Raw genomic sequence first — 13,795 nt, 5'->3', positions numbered from 1 at the left:
CCACGTAAATCACAGAAATGAGTGTTAGTGTACTATGAGTAGAGCTATAAAAAAATGAAATGTTTGTCAGAAAGGTGCTATAGAGAGATGAGGTGCATTGTTGGTGAGTACTACAGAGGGAATTCATAGAAAAGGAGGAAATGGGGGAGAGGCCAGTGCTAGGGCCAGCCCTGGCTGGGAGTGTTAGCCCCCCCCCCCTCAAGTTGGGGTCTAGTTGCGCCCCTGCGTGCACCTATACAGATTGTAGAACTTTTTTGATCTCTTTCTGTGATGCTATTAAATCAGATAGTCTCTGAACTCAGCACATTTCTCAATTGTTATTTCTTCTTAAAAGCTGAGATGATTGAAGATCGAAACATATTCTAAACTCAGAAGGTGATCAGCTGCACGGTCATATACACTAATGTGCATATCTTCTGCATTTATGACTTTTCTATCTGCCCCAAAACTCACACAGTGGTTTATTGTTGTGAGGGCTCCTCTGAAATGTGTACTCAATAAGGAAGCATGTCTGAGGAGCCCTCATTGGCTGGTGAAATTAATCTCGAGGAGATAGGTGACTCTCTTGAATCTTGACAGTGTCAATAATAATGTAATAAGAGAATAATGAATTTAAAAAGAATTGAGATTGCATATGAGGTATCCATTTGAAATTGGAGAGAGCAGAGGGGTCTTTGTGTGTTTTTTTCTTGGATTATCACCCAAACCCTTATAGGTTTGTAGGTGTCCCTTTCAAATTAGGATAAGAAAAGTGTTAACACGATGCCTATCCAATAGGCCAGTACCCACATAACTTTGCCATATCGAGGCATGCCGCTCACATTACAAATAAGGATTTTGAGCTGTCCTTCAGATTCAAATCTACTTCTCATGGTGGTGTGAGTCAAACAATCTGGGCCAGATGGATCCAACGATGGCAACCTCTTTGATTAGCGAAATCACTGGCTTTGCGAGTAAAAGACCCATTTTATCAGTCAAATCAACTTTCCAAAACCTAGTGAATCCCAAATTTGAAGTGGCGTAAAAGGGTTTTTCCTTCCAAATTGTACGTCAATATTCAAAGTATTATGGTTTGCGATTGCGGTTCTGATTTAAAAAAGAAAACACATTGTGCAGTTACTCACACCTCAAAGGAGGTGGTAACTGTTTCGTCAGGGGCCCCATTCACCCTTTGGGCCCCTTCACGTTTGGGAATAGTGGTTGTAGCCTCTAGAGTAGAGGGGGATTAGCCAGTGGGAAAGGGGACAATTGCCTGCTCCCCTTTATGCTTTTCCAAAGAGAAAACAGTGGGGCAGATTCATGTTAGACTTGCGCCACTTTTACGCCGCCGTTGCGTCACTTTTGTGACGCAGCGGCGGCGTAAACCCTGCGCCATGTTGCGCCCTATTTACATCGTAACGCTTCTATGGAGATGCGTCACAGTGTAAAGCCCTGCGCCACATTAAACCTGCGTCAGGTTTAATGTATGCAGGGTGGGCGTTCCAGCGGAAAAAGCTTCGGAAAAGTGACGCTGTGAAATCTACAAGATTTCACTCAGTCACTTTTCTGACGATGCTGCGTCAAAATCTTGCGCCTGCTTGAAGCAGGCGTAAGGCATGACGCAGCATGTAAGGTATGGGCAGCCCCTAAACATTGCTGGAGTTGCGTCGTGCTTGCGACACGACTCCTGCAAAAACAACAATTGATGGACAGAATGCAGAACAATGTCATACATTCACCCCAGTACAGAGATCTGGGCCTAAATCCATCGTTTTTTTGCTCACCATGCCGTTCCAGTTTGAACCCAGCGACACGACTCCAGCAATGCGTCACCCTTACGCTATCAGATGCGTCGCGCATCTGTTTATCCTTGCGCCATGATGCGCTGCATTGTAAATGCGGCGCATCTGTGGTGGCGCAAGGGTAAACTTGCGTGACGCATCTTTCCTGGCGCATCCCTGCTGATTTGCAGGGATGCGCCAGGAAACATAAATCTGCCCCATTTACTTTTTTTAAAGCAGCACCAGGTCTTTTAAGGAACATAGGCAGCTTTAAAAAAATTCTGCTTGGAGATGCATGTACAGGGGGGTGGTCTGCAGGCTATTGTCTGTATGTTTGCAGCCTATACCACAGGGTATCACATTGAGACCTGCCATGATTAAATATTAATTAGGCAGGTCGCTTTGCGACTTCCTCCGAATGATGATTTTTGCAAATCAACCTACTGGTACACAAGTCAGTTCACAAAACCAGGCAGTGATAGCAAAGATTTGGGACACTATTTGCAATAGATATATTAGTACGTCCGACTCCATTTGTCGCATTGTGAAGTGGACTATCAGTAATCTATTAGGGATTTAGAGCCAGATGTACGACCATTTTTGCATGTGCAAACGGGTTTGCGAACCCGTTTGCGCATGCAAAATCAGCATGGGCCATGTAGAAAGCCTATTTAGTGAGTCGCAATTTATTTGCGACTCGCTAAATAGGTTTCACGACTCGCTATTAGGTAAGGCGTTCCCTTCCTAATAGCGCGCTCAAGCCCATGTATGAATGTTTTGCGTCTGCAATTGCGGACGCAAAACACTCGCAAAATACTACCCTCTTCTAGAGAGTGGTAATGCACTCGAAAAAGGGAAGGGGTCTCCAGGGGACACCTTCCCCTTTGCAAGTGCATGGGAAAATATTTTTTAAGGGCAGGCAGTGGTCCCATGGACCACTACCTGCCCTTAAAAAATAATACGAAAACGTTTCATTTTTTTCTCATTTAAATGCATCCCGTTTTCCTTAAAGGTAAACGGGCTGCATTTAAAAAAAAAAACTGCATTATTTAAAAGCAGACCCCAGCAGGCCACCATACCTGGGAGGGCCTGCCATTCCCAATGGGGTTGCAAATTGCGAGAGGCTCATTAATATTCATGAGCCTCTCAATTTGTGACTCCATTGGGATTTGCTAACAGTGTGTTACACACTGTTGTACATCCAAAATAGCGCCTCACAATTTTCGAGTTGCAAAAATCTCGCAGTTTGCGAGGCGCTATTTTGGGCATCATACATCTGGCCCTTGGAGTGCAATAGGTAAATCCTCCCCCTTTCCTTCCTGCCCTCCTCCCATACTGAATCATTCCCCAGCTCTTTGTGTGGATCTAGCCTCAACTATAACACTTTTACCCTTTTAGAGCAAGTAGCGAACTTATATTAATCCAAAATGAAAATTGTGATTACTCACAGGAGACTACTATTTATGCAGCCATTGCAGCTGAGACAGTATCACAGTGGCAGAAGAGCTATTCATTACCCTTGTACATGCTATGTACAGGCAGCAACATATAGTAATTTTCTATTCTTCATTGCCCCTCCATTTGTAGTCGTCTGAACATTGAATTAGTATTTTGCACCGACAACGTGTGGAGATGGAGTGGCTGTGAGGGAGAAATTTACTAAGATTTTACCTCGTTTTTGTGTCACAAAAGTGATGCAAATCTGCAAAAAATCTTTTTTGGCCGATTCAGTTTCCAGTACTAAACTTGTTTAGCGCTGGAAAGTAATGCAAAGCAGTGCATAGTGTTGCTTTAGATTACTTAGCGCCAAAGGGACGTACCATGGGTGGAGCATGGGCTTTCCCATGCAACCACCCAAGGTTTCTCATGCTAAACACAATTTACTAAACAAAGTAAACAGGGTTGAGTGTTAGAAAACGACGCCCTTTTAAAGATGGCGCAAGGAAGGAGAAATGCTTTCATTTCTCCTTTCTTTTCCCGCTTTGCATGTGTGCTGTACTGTACAGCACGGGAAACGGCCTTGACAATGCAAGCTGAGCCACGCATGCCAATTCCCCGCAAGCCGTACCATGCTTGCCTTAACCATGCATGTATCTTAACAACGCATATGCATGGTTTAGGCAATGCAGTGTCTAGTTGCCGAGCGGAGGCACAGAAAGAGTACAGTGGCGTAATGAAACTTGAGGGGGCCCGCAAGGTCCATGGAGCCCCCTCACTTTCCCTCCTGGACTTTACCAGGAGCTCTCAGGCCAGGGTACGGTGCTGAGAAGGCCCACTGGGGCTTGGGGCCCAACGCACTGTAGGGGCTGCGGGGGCCTATGTTAAGCCACTGGTAGGGGAAGACAGGAAGAGAAAGACTCGGACGAGGACACGGTGAGGTAAGTGGGGATGGGGCTTGGCCTTGGGGGGTGGAGGGGGTAGTTTTTAGGTCTCGCCTGAGCCAGTGCATGCGCTGCTCTGCGAGACATTTAGTAAGTGGGTTTTGAAAGTGCTACCACAGGCTTTTTCTGGCCTCAGCTTGCGGTTGCGCACGCGTGCACGCGAGCAGCCGCCATCTGTCTTTCCTCCATCACGGGTCATTAAGTGCATCGCGATCACTTTCACTGTAGCAGCTGCGTCGCTTTCTCAGCCGCGCGGCCAATGCTTGTTTTTAAAGCACGCACGCTTGTTTTGCCTTGCTAGTCGTTGCAGATTTGGAATTTGCACCCTGCTGTGATCTCCTTTTTCACTCTTTAATTTTTGCTTTACTTACATATATTGTGCTCGTTTGCTTTTTCTCTTTTCCTTTACTGTACATCACTTCACCTTTGCGTCCTCATCAGCTCACCTTGCCCTCTTCCCTTTCCTCGTTCTTTACATTCTCATCTCTCGTTTACCGCTTCACTTTCCACACGTCTTTCTCTTGTACTCCTTTTTCCATGTATTCCATGTATTTCTCTGTTTACTTCTTTTTCGAGTCCCGTCTCTGCATCCTCTTCCATCCCAGCTTCCATTGACCTTACTGCTCCTCCGATTTTTTGCCTTTTCCAATGTCTTTTTACATCTTAACACGTTCTTCTCTAGTCTCATTCCTCTGTGGCGTTTCCATTCAGTGCTGCCTATTTTGGATGCTATTATTGCTGTCTTTTAAGGATGAAAAATGCTGATCTGTAGTGTCGCCAATAAAGTCCTATGTAATGAATTAAGGATGTGTGGTGCATTAATGTTCAGTTTCCTAGATTTTGTAATCGCAGGGGAGACAGCTTAGCTACGTGGAGTGAAAGCGTCTGTTCATTAGAAAAGCAATTACGAAAAAAGAATGTTGACAACAGATATAGCACTTTGTATTCTTGTGCTACAAGTTGAACTGTAAATAATATTATTGGTAGTTTTAATGTTATCGTGAGCATGGCAGTATTGCTTCATCATCATACATTGGAAAAGTGCAAAAATCGGTGTAATTTTCAGAAACATTCTGAAGATAGCAAAGGTGGTCAGGCTTCCATAGAGCTAAAAAGGTGTGGCATTGGTCGAGCTCTGTAGGTGCTGGTCGTCGCTGTTCGGATCCGGGCACTGGCATTAAGGCTAACCAAAAAATAAGTGTATTGGACTGCCCAACTCATAGAAAACTATCTTGTGGGAAACACAGTTCACATCAGATGCCCATGAATCTTTATATACTTATTTACTGTGGAACTCTATAGTAAATTAGAACTATTTCTTTCCTGGTGGTTGTTGTGACGTCTTATTACTGACCTGGGCAGTCATACTACTGTTGTTACAAAACTTACAGACCACTAAAAGACTGTACATTAAGAGTGTTTACTCCTATCTTTGCTGTTGTTTGCCTAGGGCTTTCTTAATATCAATGTAAGAAACTCTTAGGAGCTCACTACGACTCCTATAGTAATCACTAGGGAAACCAGCATTGGCATAGCCAATAGGTCTCGCCTTTGGGACCTTAGAAGTGTTTAGTTACCCAGCACAATATCCTTGGTGCAACAACATCAAGTGTTGCATGGCTAAACACTTATAAGGTCCCAACGGCGAGACCTATTGGCTATGCCAATGCTTGTTCAGGGTAGGTGTAGGTTTTAGGACTAAGGAGGAGGTTGGGGTAGTTTTTGCATGGGGACAGTTTTTAGGGATAAGGGCGGGGGGGAAAAGGGACAGTTTACAGGGCAGGGCGCAGGGTTGGGGTAGTTTAGGAATGTAGTGGACAGTCTTTAGCGCTCAGGGTAGGGAGGCTGGGGTAGTTTTTGGTGTGTGCTTTTATTGTTTAGGGCTTAGGGCAGGCAGAACATGGACTGTTTACAGGGCAGGGAGCAAGGTAGAGGTAGCTTAGGGATGTAGGGGATATTTTTTTGGGCTCAGGGCAGGGGAGGCTGGGTCTGGGTAATTTTTGAAGCGTAGGATTAGTTTTTAGGGCTCATCCCAGGGGGAGAAGGGACAGTTTACAGGGCAGGGTTGGGGTAGTTTATGGATGTAGGGGATAGTTTTTGGGGTTCAGGGCAGGGGGGCTGGGGGGCTGGGGTAGTTTTTCAGGCATGCGCTTAATTTTTAAAGCTCAGTGAAGGGGGAGAAGGGACAATTTACAGGGCAGGGTCGGGATAGTTTCAGGATGTAGGGGATAGTTTTAAGGCTCAGGATGGGGGGGGCTGGGTCAGGGTCGTTTTTGGGGTGTGAGCTTACATTTTAGGGCTCAGGAAAGGAGGAGAAGGAAGAATTTACAGGGCAGGGTCGGGGTAGTTTAGGGATGTAGGGAAAATTTAGGGCTCAAGGCGGGGGGCTGGAGTCAGGGTAGTTTTTGGGGTGTGGATTGAATTTTTTATTTTTTTTTATTTTTTATTTGAGCAGGGCAGAAACACAAAAAGAAAAATACAGTATTATAGTAATACAACCAGTCAGATATTATCAATTATATACAGTTTCATGCATATACTATGGGTACTCTATTAATGACCATTAGAGAAAGAGTTAAACATATCTCATAGACTAATACTCTATTCCAGTATATACTCATCCTTAATCTTATTTACATTGTCAATAATATGCACTTTAATTTCCCAGGTCTTCCTATCCCATATATCTCCTTTCTTTCAACCAATTAATCAGGGGTGCCCAAATCTTACAGCCTTTTTTCCTAGCTCGATGTCCCTTAGTCTCATATAGTGCCATTTCTTGGGTATGTATATGAAGGAGCCGATAAAACCATGCTAAGTAGCTAGGTTCTTCTTCCTCCTTCCACGCTGTTGCAATCAATAGCCTAGCTACTGCCACTGTCATAAATACAAAATCTGTCTGTGATGATGATAGACCTAGTTTATAATCAAATCCAAATAACATTAATGTCGAGGTTAATCTAAGATTTTTGTTAATAGTTCTTGTCCAGAATTCTTCTATGCCAGTTTTAAGGGATATCAATTTACTGCATGTAGAAAACATATGAATTATATCTTCAGGGCCGTCCTGACACTGAGGGCACGCATCATTCTCCCGTTTCCCCCATTTAAATAGTTTCTCCGGGGTATAATACAAATTAAATATAGTTTTATAATGCTGTGATTTGAGGTTAGCCGAGAGAAAATTCTTTTTTGCTAACTCTAATGTCCGATCTATATCTATTTCTTCATCTTCTAATTTCTCTACCCATTCAGCCTCAATTTTTCCGATATCATCCGGGAGATTTCTCAGCAAAATATTATAATATTCCCCAATCCGAGCTTTCCCTCGAAAAACTAATTCTAAAACTGGTATAGAGTCCAGATTAAAAATTTCTTGCGGAAGTGTTCTCAACCAACTCCAGATTTGAATATATTTAAATTGAGATTGTTCATCTATTCCTTTAAGTCTAACCAAATCCAAAAATGTTATAATCTCTAATTTATCATTATATAGATGGCTAATTCTGTCAATCCCGATCGACGCCCACCCTCTTGCCATCGCATCATCCATCCCAGCTGGAAACAATGATGAGCCCCACAATGGAGTATATCTGTTATATTTTGTAATTTTTAATGCATTCGTAATTTTCCTCCATCCCCCCTGGCAGATTTTAGACACTTAAACCGGGTTTTTTTGTAATAGCTGGGTTCTATTTTCTTCAAAAACATACCCGAAGCCTCATTGCCAATAGCTAAATGGTATATTGATGACAAATCGTTTTCAGAGGGAATCTTATCATTTAGTAACGGGACCATTTGTTGTAAAAAAAACTGCCCAATAATACAATTGTAGATTTGGTGCTGCCCACCCACCTCTATCTTGGGGATGTGTTAAATATTTTAATGATCTCCTAATTTTCTGAAATTGCCATACAAAGTTAGAGAACATTGTCTCCATTTTCCGACTAATAAGCCCTGGTATTTCCACTGGAATTGACCGAAATAAATATAAGATTTTTGGGAAAACCTTAATTTTTAAAACATGAATCCTCCCCACAATAGTTAACTGAATTTTATCTATCCGCCTTAAATCTTTCCCAATTTCGTCTAATGTTTGATCAAGGTTATTTGTCCATATTTTATCTAAGTCAGCTCCTATCTTTACCCCCAGATAGGTTGCAAATTCAGTTTGTGGTTGATCTGATGTATTACATTTCTTTGAGCAAATAGTTTGTGTCTTGCTTCTATTAAGTAGATATCCAGATCTATTTCCAAATTCCTCCGCCATCCTTTCAATTTCTCTTTTTGCTAATTCTGGGTCCGACGTCGTGATGGCTATATCGTCTGCATACGCCAGTACTTTCGTTTCATACCCATTCGTTTTCATAGGTCTAATATTGACATTTCTTAATAGTTGTTCAATTAAGGGGTCTAGATAGATGGCAAACAGAATCGGAGAACATGGACATCCTTGTCTTGTCCCTCTAGCTATTTTTATGGTTGTTGAAGTATTGCCCATAATCTGTAATTTATCTATTGGGTTATAATACATTGCTCGAATAGCTGTTAAAAGTCGTGGTCCAAACCCCCGTGCAGATAGAACATCCCATAGATATTGCCAGGCCACTCGATCGAAAGCCTTCTCGGCATCTAAAAAAATTATAGCTGTTTTTTCTTTGTTAGCCTCAGCAATATCCAATAGCAATATCACCCTTCTAATATGATCTGTAGTTCCACGGCCTGGGATAAAGCCATGTTGCCATGGCGAGACTAACTGAGCAATCACTTTCTGTAGCCGATTTTCTAGTACTTTAGAGTAAAGCTTTGCATCTGAATTTATTAATGCAATCGGTCTATATGAGCCCGATAATTCTGGTGGTTTATCCTTCTTTTAGAAAACAACAATATCAGTCTCTTGCCATGAAATAGGTGGAATGCCTCGATACTCTACATCTAGAAATAGATCAAGTGTTAATGGAGCCAGTTCTGACTGAAGCAGTTTATATATTTCAATTGGGATTTTATCTGGGCCACTAGCTTTCCCATTAGATAGCGAAGCTATTGCAATCAATATTTCTTCCATTTTAAATTCCTCTTCTAATTTTAATTTGGCTCCTTCCTCAACCTTCCTTATCTCTGTACCCCTTGCCTCACTGCTCTGTATGGTTGCCCCTATCTGATCCTCTTGATATAGCTATTGATAAAATTGCTTAAAAACCTCAATAATTTCCTTCGTATTTGTCTCCAGTAAGCCCTCATTATTCTGTATTTGTGCTATATTATTTCTAATCGTTCTCTGCCGAGTGCGAAGAGCCAATAACTTCCCTGCCTTCTCACCATACTCATACATTTCTTTTTGGTAAATTTGATATGTTTGAGCTACTTGTAGTTGGAAATATTTGTTTATTTCATCTTTGACAACGGCAATTCTAGTCCATAATTCATTCAATATCCCCTGTTCACCTTGTGTAATCTGTTTAGTATGATCTGTCTCTAACTGTGCAAGTTCTGTCATTAAATCATTAATCATATTTTGTCTCTGTTTTTTCTCATGTCTGGCATATTTTATCGTTTCCCCACGTAATCATGTTTTGAATGCATCCCATACCATAATCCTTGAAGCACTGGATCTATTCATTTCAAAATATTCTTTCGTCCAGCTTTTTAAATAGCATTTATATGTTTCATCAACTAGTAGTTTACGATCAAAAGTCCATTGCCGTATTTCCTGACTTTTAAATTGTTACCAATCTATTTTTAATATCAATGGATTGCGGTCGGAGAAAATTTGTGGCATTTTCTTGATTTCCAAATTTTCCAATAATGAAGTAGAAACCATAAAATTGTCTAAGCGGACATATTTCTTGTATGGATGCGAATAATATGTTTATCCTGGGTCATTAAAATGCTGATATACCCAGGCATCAGTTAACCCATATGAATCTCGACAAGCTTTTATCGCCCGGTAGACCTGTGGCTTCCTTCCTTGATACTGATACTGAGTAAAGGTTGATCGCACATTATCATTATGTATATTAAAATCTCCACAGATTATTAAAGGAGTCGACCAGGTTGCTAACTCTACTTCTAAATCTGTCCAAATTTTTGGGTCATCTTGATTAGAGCCATACACCGTAACTATTGTTGTCCCCGTTTCTAATGTGACAATGGCCCATCTACCCCCCTTATCCGCCAAAATACGTTTTACAGGTCCTATATTATATCGCAAATATATCGCCACTCCTCTTATCGTTGTTGTCTGTGTTGAACATATTGTCATTTCATATCCTCTTATCTGCAATTGTTTTTTATTAGCCCATGAAATATGCGTTTCCTGTAGACATATAACTTCTGGATTCCAAAATCGTAAAATTTCCAAAACCCTTTCTCTTTTGTTCCTACTGATCAATCCTCCCACATTTACTGAACACACCCTAACTTTACCCATAGCGTTTCCCTCTAGTTGTTTCTTTCATGTAATCTGCCATCTCTTTTAACATATTTATTCTATCTCTCCCTTCTTTATCTGCTCTGCCCTGCTTGAGTTTTTCTCCTCTTTTCTCCGCCTTCCCGACCCCCCCTCTCCCCCACCCTGTCTGACCCTAGACCCCCCTCCCTTCCCCTTGGAAGTTTCCAGACCTAGGTCTGGCATCAGATAGATACAAAACCATATCCCCTGAGCCGCCCCGCCCCTCCTTCTTCCAATGCAAAATATCTTATACTTTTCCCTTAAGTTTTCATAGGACTTTGTACTCCAGTTAGCTCCTAAATTTCCAGATCATTGATTTAGGGTAATAAATCATGTGGATTCCCTCCTTTCTTATTTCTTTAATTCATCTAAAAATTATTTAGCCTTATCTTCCGAAGTAAAAAATTGAGATCTATACCCAATCACAAATTTTAGTTTGGCCGGATTCATAAGATAGGCCTGGGCACCATTCTCTTGAAATATATTTATCATTTGTCGAAGGCGCCAGCGCCTCTCTACAGTAACATGGCAAAAATCAGGATGCGTAAAAAACTCTAGCCCCTCAATCTGACATTTCTTGTCTGGTCTAGCTTTTTCAAATATGGCCTGTCTAAGAAGATAGTTCCCGAAATATACCAATACAGCACTAGGCTTTTCGACATTTCGTGTGTGCTGCTTAACATTTAACGGAATTCGGTGAGCTTTCTGGATTTCTTGCGACCAGTTCCAGCCAGTAAGCTCAGGGTAAGCTTTAGCCAATATATCAATCATAAAGAGATGTAAATCCGTCCCCCCTTATCCTCTGGTATGCCCAAAAATCTTAAATTGTTCCTGCGCTGGCGATTTACTTGTTCCTCAACTTTCCACTGGATATCCACCAGTCTTGCCTCTTGTGACTCAACTTGTTTTTGGGCTACCATAACATCCGTTTCCAAATTTTCTGTTCTCGTCTCCAACATTGTAAGTCTATCCGAAATTTCTCCACAAACTTTAGCAATTTTACGGACTGGGCCTTGCATCTTACGTATGGCTGTTTGTGTCCACTTATTTTCCTGTTTACTTTCCTCCCGATGAGCCAATACAGATTGCAGTATAGTATTCATCGTTGTATTTAAGTTGTTTGCCAGCCCTGATATCTGATCCCCAGTAAGTTGGAATGTGGGTGTATAATCCCACTGCAGTTCGTGTCTTTCCTGATCAGGAGGAGTAGGCGTCTGGCTGCCCTTCCTTCTGATTGTAGCAGGGTTCTGCCCAATAGCATCTGATTTATTTCCCAAATCGCTCTCTTCCTCAGTTGAACTCGAAATCATAGATGATTCCTCAATTGATGTTGTTCCATCGGAAAGATAAAAAAAGGGCTCTGACATTTCCTTCTCAATATCTATTATATGTTGCCTTTTATTAGTTATTAGCTGGGCCTCAATTAGTCTGTTAATCTTGGGTCCTTGTCCTTGTCTTTGTTGCCTAGAGCTTCCTGATGCTTTCTTATTCCAACTTTTAAAAGTAGTCTTATTTCTAGAATTTTTCCCCCTTTTTTCACTTTTTGAAGCTATCATACTAATACTCGAATCCTTTCCTTGTTCCTTCTCCCTTAGATCAGTGCCGGAGCATTCAGTAAAGTTTGTGGTGTTATTGTTTCTGGGTCAGCTTGTACCTCACCTTCATGATCATCAATCCCAGCAGTATCATTATTTACAATATTGTTCATTTGAACAGCCCGAGCTAAGGTGTTATTCAGCCGGTCTGGTTCTCCTACTTGCCGAGCTCCCTCCCCAGTATCGTCAGTCATTATGGTATCCGGAGTCTCTAAACTCGATATTTTGTTTAATAGACCCCATAAGCACCCCCCCTCCAGCACCCGTCTGACCTGTTCAACCTGTTCAGCCTGTTCAGCCTGTTCAGCCTGTTCAGCTTGTTCAGCCTGGGTTGGCGGAGGTACATCTGCCAGGTTGATCAGCGTTTGGGGAGTAGTATCTCTAGCAAGGTCCTTTTCGAGTTCCAATTCCAGCCCTTCTCTATCTTGCTGGATTTGATCTACAATACTAGCGGCATCAATCAGTTTCTTCTTTCCCGAAAACAGCTCCACAGTCGTCGGGCCGGTCCTGAGTTGGCAATCCACCTCGGCTTTTCCCTTTCGCCTTTTTTCCTCTGCAGGGTCTTTTCGATTCGCCGCCTGTCCGCGGCGTCCTTGTTGCCGCGGAGCTCCCGGCGTTACCCCATCCATCGTCAGCATCTCCGCCGGCAGACTTTGAGCAACAGCTGCTGCCTTTTCTCGAGTCAAAACTGCCGCAGCCACGACCGAAGCCGCTACGGGACCCTTCGGCTTCATGCCAGCCTGGGTATCTCCGATATAACAGCTCCGGCGAATCCCCGGCTGCTGCACTCCGCAGGTACGTCTCAGTTCCCTTATTCGTTGCCTTAATATCATGGAGCAAGGGGGGGGCGCACTGACAGGAATTAACTTGTAACAAATCCAGTATCGCATCAGCAATTTCTTTTAACATCGTGTTCATCTAGGACACATTTTGTACACCTTTGGAGCGGGGTTCTGAATATTGGGGGATTAGCTCAGCCTCCCGCCATCTTGCTTCCCTCATACCGGATTTAATTTTATAGGGGGAAGGGCAGATAGAAAAGGAACAGTTTACAGTGCAGGGGGCAGGGGTATGATCTTTAGCCCACATGCCCCTTCACCCATCATATCTTTACCATGAAATTGCGTGGTAAAGGCATGTGTGGTAAAGGGATGTGTGCTAAAGAAGTGGTCGTGGCAGAGACGTGTGGTATAGGCATGCATGGTTCAGGCATGCGTTGTACCATCATGCAACCATACAGCACACATAAAATATGGGAAAAGGATTCAATTTAGTCTAAGCATAGCATTTTGTACTGGAATGGTTCCCTTCCAGAACAAAACCTATGCTAGACTCACGGAGATACCTTTGCGCCATGGCTCCATGGTGTCTGCGTGGCGCACAGCAGCTGAATTCAGTGCTGGTGCAAGAGAGAGAGAAGGAGAGTACCTTATTTTAATAAATTGGCCACTTTCCTCCTTTCTCTTTTTCACTGCTTCAAAGCCCTACGTGATAAAATGGTAAATCTCCCCCTGATTGTTTCATTTATTTTCAACAGTTATTTCAGGATATTCCTTGTAGAATTCTTCATGGCACTTCTTTACTTCATTTGCTCTATCATTTACTGTT

Source organism: Triturus cristatus, chromosome 1_2, assembly GCF_964204655.1.
Source record: "Triturus cristatus chromosome 1_2, aTriCri1.1, whole genome shotgun sequence".
Classification (NCBI taxonomy): domain Eukaryota; kingdom Metazoa; phylum Chordata; class Amphibia; order Caudata; family Salamandridae; genus Triturus; species Triturus cristatus.
Note: the sequence above shows the minus strand (reverse complement) of the source record.